Source organism: Mastomys coucha, unplaced genomic scaffold (assembly GCF_008632895.1).
Source record: "Mastomys coucha isolate ucsf_1 unplaced genomic scaffold, UCSF_Mcou_1 pScaffold13, whole genome shotgun sequence".
NCBI classification, from domain to species: domain Eukaryota; kingdom Metazoa; phylum Chordata; class Mammalia; order Rodentia; family Muridae; genus Mastomys; species Mastomys coucha.
In genome coordinates this window covers 53,063,498-53,070,582 of record NW_022196895.1, presented here as the reverse complement: position 1 = coordinate 53,070,582, position 7,085 = coordinate 53,063,498, and positions in this window count along the sequence as shown.

Sequence of the window (7,085 nt, the reverse complement as noted above, 5' to 3'; positions counted from 1 at the left end):
CCAGGACTTGCTGCAGTGGGAGTACTATGTTCTGATGAAGCCAAGTAGTCTTGGTTTCTGTTGGTAGGCTTCTTGTGTTTGGCTTTCTCCATCTCTTGATTTTTGGTGTTAGATATTCTTAGTGTCTCTGACTAGAGCTTGTTCTGTCCCTGCCGCCCTGCAAGTCCCCTGTGACTCGTGGGGCCTGTGCCTCCCGGGTGGCTGCTCCAGTCTTTGAAACTCACCGGAGAGAAAATGATGGCTCTCACCCGAGTCTCTGGGTTAAGGCGCTCCCTGGAGGTAGGCCCTCCACTTGCAGGGAAGAGGCAGAGAAGGATGCTGATCCACCTCTGTCACTTGGGAGCTGAGAGGATCCTGTCCCTGCTGCCCTGCAACTCCCCTGGAACTCGTGTGGCCCATGCCTCAGGGATGGCTGCTCTGGTCTTAGAAACTCACTGGAGAGAAAATGGCGGCTCTCACCCAAGTCCCATAAATTTCTATTAACATAGAACAGATAGACTCTTTGAGATCTGGTATTGAACTCAGGAGCAAGAATCTTGTTCATATTTAAGAAGAATAAATAAAATATTCTATCAAGAAATTATAAACATATAATTTCTGGTAAGCATAAGTGTGTATTTTGAGAAGCCCAGCATCCTCTAGCCTTCCATGTACAGAAGGAAATGCCTACTTCCAGCCTCTGCTGTGTAACCTAGCCTATCCCATCAAATGAGGAGAGCTCAGTAACTCTTGCAACATTAACAGCCCAGTCCATTGGCTCTCCCAAAGAGGGAGACTAATCAGAGGACTACAGGACTATTATTCTCCTTTAATCTTATTGCTGTGTGACTAAGGTATATTTTAACAAGCCTTCATTTACACTTTCCAACAAAAGTACAAGGCAAATAAAAAAAAAAAGCAAACAAACACCCCGCTTGAAATGATGGGACATGAGATAGTACTATACAGATATAATAGGGATTCCTAGACCATAAACATTCTAAGGGTTTTAAAATAAAAAGCAGATAACATACAAAAACAGTTGGGAATATGGAGAAAGGATCAAAAATAGAGATCAAAACTCCATCAGAAAGTAGAGACTGTCTCCGGTGGGTGGACACAGCTGAGGATGTATCTCTGAACCTGAGAATATGACAATAGACATTTCCAAAACCAAGGCTCTAAGAGAAGGGAAGAGGAAGAAAGTAGAATGGCCAGGACCCAGGGGACATCTGCAGACAGAGTAACACGGACCCAGTGAGAACCATGGAAAACAAAGCAATGCTGAAAGCAAAAATCTCTCCCAGTTTAGGCCTGCTGTTTGCTGAAGGGAAATGGAGGAGGAGTGGATCTGAGGGAGAGGAGAAGTGGGGGGCGGGACTGGGAGGAGCAGAGGGAGGAGAACTGTGGTCAGGATATTATGAATGACAGAAGAATAAATATCAGATTCAGGAAGTTAAAAAGGGACAGACATGCAAAAAGAGCCATCTTGTGCACTGAGGAAGATTAAAGTTAGAGGCCTAGTGTTATCCAACTCTAAAACTTACCATTAACTCACCATAAAGGAGACCCTACCCTGATTTCTTTGTCCCTTCTTGTCATCCCCTTTCTAGTTGCATGACCTATATACATACATCTATAAAAGCCCATGCACACATGAACACACACACACACACACACACACACACACACAAATACACACAAAACATCAATAAAGATTTCCTGAAGTAACTCTAATAGTGCAGGAAACTATCTGAAGAACTGACAGATGGGATTGTATGAGAGAAATATAACATAAAAGGTTTTTTTGTTTTGTTTTTGTTGTTGTTGTTGTTGTTGTTGACTTTTTACTTTGTTTTGTTTTTGTTTCTTTGTGTGTGTGTGTTTTTTTTTGTTGTTGTTGTTTTTGTGTTTTGCATAGCAAAGGAGACAATTGCCCGGGTGAAGAGGCAACTTCCAAAATGAGAAAATATCTTTGCCAAGTACATATTAGAAAATGGTGAGCACGTAGCACATATAAAAATCTGTAAAGAGTAAACACCAAATAAAAACAAACGAATCTTTGATAAATAAGCTCATGATATAGATTGCAAAAGAAGAAACACTTGAAATGTGTTCAATATCCTTTCCCATCAGAGACATATAAATTAAAACAACCTTGAGACTCTGTCACCCAAGCCTGAACGGCTGTGAGAAATGCAAGTGACAACAAGAAATATGAACACTTACTCACGGCTATAGGAAGGGTGAATTTGTGCAGCCACAATGGAAATCAGTACATCGATTCCTCAAAACACTGAAAGTAGAACTACCACGTGACTCCACTGCACCATGCTTTGACATGTAGCAGCACACCACAAAGATACTTTCACATCCTTGTTTATAGCCATGTATTATTGTCCATGGCCAGGAAATTGACCCAGCATAGATGTCTGTCAACAGATGAACGGCTGTGCTTTCATACACACAGTGAAAGAAAACGTGCTTCACAAATGGAAATGTATGTGGCCATGAAATCATGACATGTAGGGAACTGGATGCTAATGAAATCATTATGCTAAGCAAAGTAATCCAAGATTAGGAAAATACCATACTTTCTTTTATATGCAGAACCTGGATTTAAAAGCATACATTTGGGGGCTGGAGAGATGACTCAGTGGTTAAGAGCACTGATTGCTCTTCCAGCGGTCTTGAGTTTAATTCCCGGCAACCACATGGTGGCTCACAACCGTCCATAATGGGATCTAGTGAGCTCTTCTGGTGTTTCTAAAAACAGTGACAATGTACTCATATACACAAAATAAATGATAAATCTTTTAAAAAAGCATATGTTTGTATGCTCAGTGTGTGTGTGTGTGTGTGTGTGTTCATACATACAAGGAGGGAGATAAGAATCTAGTTTCATTCTTTGCAACCTCTAGTCTGCTAATTTTTGACAAAGCCTTGTGTGTTTGTGTATCTGTGCATGTGTGTATGTGTGTATGTTAATATAGATGTATGTATGTGAATGCATGCATTTGTGTCTCTGTTTGTGAAGACAAGGGGCTGACATTAGAGATACTCCTCTGTTGCTCCCGGCTTAATTTTTGAAGGCAGCTTTACCACTGAGCTCAGAGTTTATCAATACAGATGTGCTGGCCAACCTATATACCCCGGCACATCTCAGCCCTGGGACCACAGTTGTATACTACTGCCCTCCGATTTTTTTTTTATGTGAGCATTAGAGATTCAAACACTCATCTTCATACTTGTACAGCAAACATTTTACCAACCTAGTCCTCTCCCCAGCCCCGACAAAGCCTTTTTCCTCAAAACTGGACTCTCACATGTAGAAGGAGGAAACTAGATCCCTACCTCCCACCTTGTACACACGAACACACACATGTTGGCTCATATCTGTCTGTAGCTCCAGTTCTAGGGAGATCCAATGCCTTTTTCAAGCCTCCATGGGCACTGCATGCACATGGCACATAGACATACAGCCAGGCAAAACACTTGTATGAGTGTAAGAAGTGAATTCATTGAGTCCTGGGATGGTTTGTTTTGTTTCCTTCTACACTTACATGTTGGTGTACTGGTTACACCACTACTGTCAAGTTATGATGTGTGTGTGTGTGTGTGTGTGTGTGTGCGTGCGTGCGTTGAATTTGAATCCAGAGACTTTGCTATATTGGCCCTATGCTTGTGTCTGAATTATACCCTCAAGCCTCAAGCCAGATTCTTCATCCACTAATTCTACACTTTGGACTTCAGGGATTGGAGTATGATGTCCAGTGCAACCATTTTACTTCATTATCCTTTGAGGTGTATCATGCCCAGTAGAACTCAAGCACAGTGTTGAGCTTCTAAACTATTATGCCATTATACTTTGGCTTTAGTTGATAGCTTACCATATTCTTGCCTTAGTTTTAGCATGGCATCTATGTTTCTCTACTGAGCACATTGGAAGCAATGTCTTAAGACATATAGGGAGGACTGTATCCCTGTCTGTTCTCCTGATTGTGGTAATAACCATTATGTAACTAAAGGAAAACTATCCTAGGAGCTAAAATGGTGATTTAATTAGCCCGAGAATCTAAGCTTGGATCCCTAGCACCTGATATAAAAGCTAAGTGGTGTAGGCTGTATCTGTAAGTTGTAACTCTAGTGCTGGGGAGGGCAGAAACAGGCAGATCATTTGGTCAACTGGTCTACCTGAATTGATGCGTTCCAGATTCAGTGAGATACATCATTGATAAAAAGGTTAAAAAAAATAAAGGTAGAGAGTAATCTCACACACATCCTTATAAATGCACATACCCCCATACACACACAAAGGAAACATTAAGCTGACAGCCAGCTAGAAATTTAGAAAACAGAGAAGTTCTCCATTATTTCTGCAACATATTCTCTGCTTTAGGGAGCACTAAATGGAGGTTACAACAGGTTAATGGATTTCAAGTTTCTGTTTGTAGGTGTTTAAAGATCATTTGTTCTATAATTCTGGACATAGCATGCTAAATTATTAAATATGCTATAGCTACATGGCCCCTTTGTAGTCTATTCTGATATTTTTCTCTCACCTGATAACCAGGAGTGAATTCCAAATCATTAACACTGGGTGAACTGTTACATAATGTTCGCCAAGAGCTATGCAAGTTTTGACTCGTTCTGACCTTGGAGTTTCAGTTTTGCTGGTTCCTTAATGGCAAGTTAATGATAAACAGGTGTGTCTATACCTCCAGCTTCCTCCCTATGCCCATCCACAGCACCGCACAGCACCTTCTGTGCTTCCAAGGCATTTTGTCTCTTCTTGGTCTATACTAGTTTGGATAAAACATTGAAACCAAAACTTAATGGGGGATTGTAAACATCCTGCTGACAGGTGGCCTCCTTGTCCTGGCAAGAGATGCCACTGATGTTCCAACAAGAGAACAGTAGGCAGCTGCACAACTCAACCAATCCATCTAGTTATTACTGTCCTTGCCAACTTCAGCATCCTCCCCAATCCTCTTCCATTTTACATTGTCTCTATTTGCTCAGATTTTCTTGCATTACAGTTTGTTAAGTCTTCTTATGTTGTCTAAAGATTTCACCAGGATTGGGCTTTCTCCACAATTTTTCATTGACCCATCAGAAATAATAGGCCATACCTGAAAGGAAGAGCTGAAAGCCTGGATGACATTGTGAAAGTGTTCTTCTGTTACTCTTTCATTACTTCACAGTCGTCCCCCCCCCCCACACACACACCTTTTTTTCTAGGTCAGCAACTTTTTCTATAACAGGACCCTTGGACCAGCCTGTCTTCACACCTATAATTTCCATATGCAAGATTTTACTTTTGGGCTAGAGCGATTGCTTGATTGGTGAGAGTACTTGCTATGCATGCAAGAGAACATGTACTTAAATCTTCTGTGTCCTGAACAAAGACGTGAGCATGGCTATGCATGTCCATAACCTTAGTGATGGTGAAGACACAAGAATCCCCAAAGCGTGCAAGCTAACCAGCCCAGCCAAAACACTGTACTTCCAGCTCAGTGAGAGACCTTGTCTTAAAAACTAAGGTAGAAAGCAATAGAGGAAGACACCTGATCTCTTCCTTTTTTCCTCTTTATACATGCACACAGATGCAGATATAAAACACACACAGAGAGACAGAGACAGACAGTCAAAGAGAATAAGGGAGAGAGAGAGAGAGTCAGAGAAGGAGAGAGAGAGGAGAGAGAAAGAGAGAGAGAGAAAGGGAGAGAGAGAAAGAGAGAGAGAGAGAGAGAGAGAGAGAGAGAGAGAGAGAGAGAGAGAGACTTACTCTTTAATTAATCTTTGAAAACATGAGTTTGGTCTTCTTAATTAACATATTGTCAATTTTTATGTTCCACTAATGAATTTGTAGAGTAAAACGTCAGTTTTCATTCCAGGAAACTCTCTCTGTTCTTATGATTATATTCCCCAAGAGCTTCGATCCTACTCACATTATCTCCATCTTCATAGTAGAGGTCCATTTAATTGCCTACTTTCGTTTTTTCCCCTTCTAACTATTCTATAACATTCCTACCAATCTTCTTCTGTCTGTTCATATGAGTAGTGTATTGAATTCCAGCACCTTTGTGGATCTCTCTTATCCTTGGCATAGTATAACAAGTGGCCTTAGCAGATAGCCACTATTCAGGCTAGTCTTCTTTCACCATGCTATAGGCAGAAGGTCTTTCAGTTCAAAAATTCAAGTAGAGACAGGTGTCCTCAGCCCAACTTGGGAATTATCCATCCTCACTTAAGAGAACCCAACACTTCTAGCTTCTGTCACTGCTGTGAATGCAACAGAAGAGACATTCTTGCCTGCCTTTCTCTTTTTGCATCCTCCCAAGTCATCTGCCTCTCACTGGGTACCCCCTCCATTATCACCCTTTCCAGTTCACAGACAGTTAAATTTCTCTTTCTACCCATAGCTGTTCTTTCTTTCAAGGACTTGACATCTGTCTGTATTGAAAAGCTTGACTTATTCTGAGTCCAGGTCAGGACTCATATCTGCATGCCCTGAAAATTCTCAGGAAGATTACAAGTTATAACAGGATGAAATCATACTCATGTTTCTTTAAATTACTTCTCTAGAAATAAAGTATGTATAGGATCATGTGACAGAACCAAAAAAAAAAGAAATAGACCGAGATGATCATGTGAACAGATGGCTTTTATAATATTCATTTAATGCTCATTTCTGATCTTCCAGTATCATCATTCATCTGGTGACTACAAACTCATTCAATATTATTGCTTACTTTTATACTTGTGATGTTGTCTAACATTTACCAGGTGTCTATACATGCCAGCTTTTGAAAATATGCTTGGCATGGATAATTTCTAACTCTCCCCAAGCCCCATGAAATAGGTGCTAATATTCCCAATATATTACAACATGAAAACCAAGGCCTTGCAAGGTTCAGTAGGTTAGTAATCTCATATAGCTAGTGAGGTGATTTGCCTACCTTAACTGAGTACAGTGTTGAGGGTTGCAACTCTTCTTTGCATTGTCAACTACACCTGGCATGCAGGTCCACAAGGAAAGAGTTTTTTTGTTGGTTTGAATGAGAATGGCTCCCATAGTCCCATATATTTGAATGCTTGGTCCC